We start from the raw sequence: 897 nt of genomic DNA, 5'->3' as shown, positions 1-897 counted from the left end.
GACCCCTGTTTAGCATGTAAAAGAAGCACAGGCTTTTCTCTCTGTCTGAGTCTGAAGGGGTGGGACCCTCAACTGACCAATATACATCAATCTCAGAGAGGGGATGCGATGGGGGGGACGTGAAGTGCAATGTGGTAGCTGTCAGGAAGATATCCCCACTGCATACCAACCGTTGCACGCCCCAAAAAGAATACCCTCATGGCAAAACCTATAATTACAACCTCTCGCCAAGCCAGCACCAAACCCAGACAAAAAAACTTTTCAAAACATGCAAATGACCTCCCTAAAGAAACAAACATCCTTCATGAATAGATCTATCTCCTTCTGTCATTCAGAGACCTCCAGACCTTGGCACCTACAGTCAGGGGACACCCACACAAAAAATTCGGAATGGTGACGTGTGGTTTTCTATCGCTGATTTGCACATCACGTCAATGATATCATGTCACCATGTGGGACTGTGGGTCAATTAACATTGTCGGAGTGGGCGCCCGGATTCTAGTTTGTGAGCTAGGCAGGCTACTGCCTGGGACGGTCTCCCACTCAGAAGTACGAGATGGGGAGGGGGGTGGGGGTAGGTTGACCTCAGATCTCCCCACTGGAAGCCTGTGGTAGGGGGAAAGGGGGAATCTATCAAATAGCGCACCTCTAACTTTGTACAGTACTAATGCAATTAGTAAAATAAGTCACACTACGAAATGCTACCAATTAAACCACAATTTAGACTTGACTCTTGGTTGACAGTGTTGGGGAATGGGGAATGTATTGCCATTGACAGACTGAGAACTACATAATGGAAATTACGTTTGTAATGTTAACACTGCTTTACTAAAATTACATTGGCCAATACAGTACTGTAAAATACGTGATTACTATACAGGTGGAAGGCCTTACGAT

The sequence above is a fragment of the Salvelinus fontinalis genome, chromosome 1, assembly GCF_029448725.1.
Source record: "Salvelinus fontinalis isolate EN_2023a chromosome 1, ASM2944872v1, whole genome shotgun sequence".
Taxonomy (NCBI): domain Eukaryota; kingdom Metazoa; phylum Chordata; class Actinopteri; order Salmoniformes; family Salmonidae; genus Salvelinus; species Salvelinus fontinalis.
Note: the sequence above shows the minus strand (reverse complement) of the source record.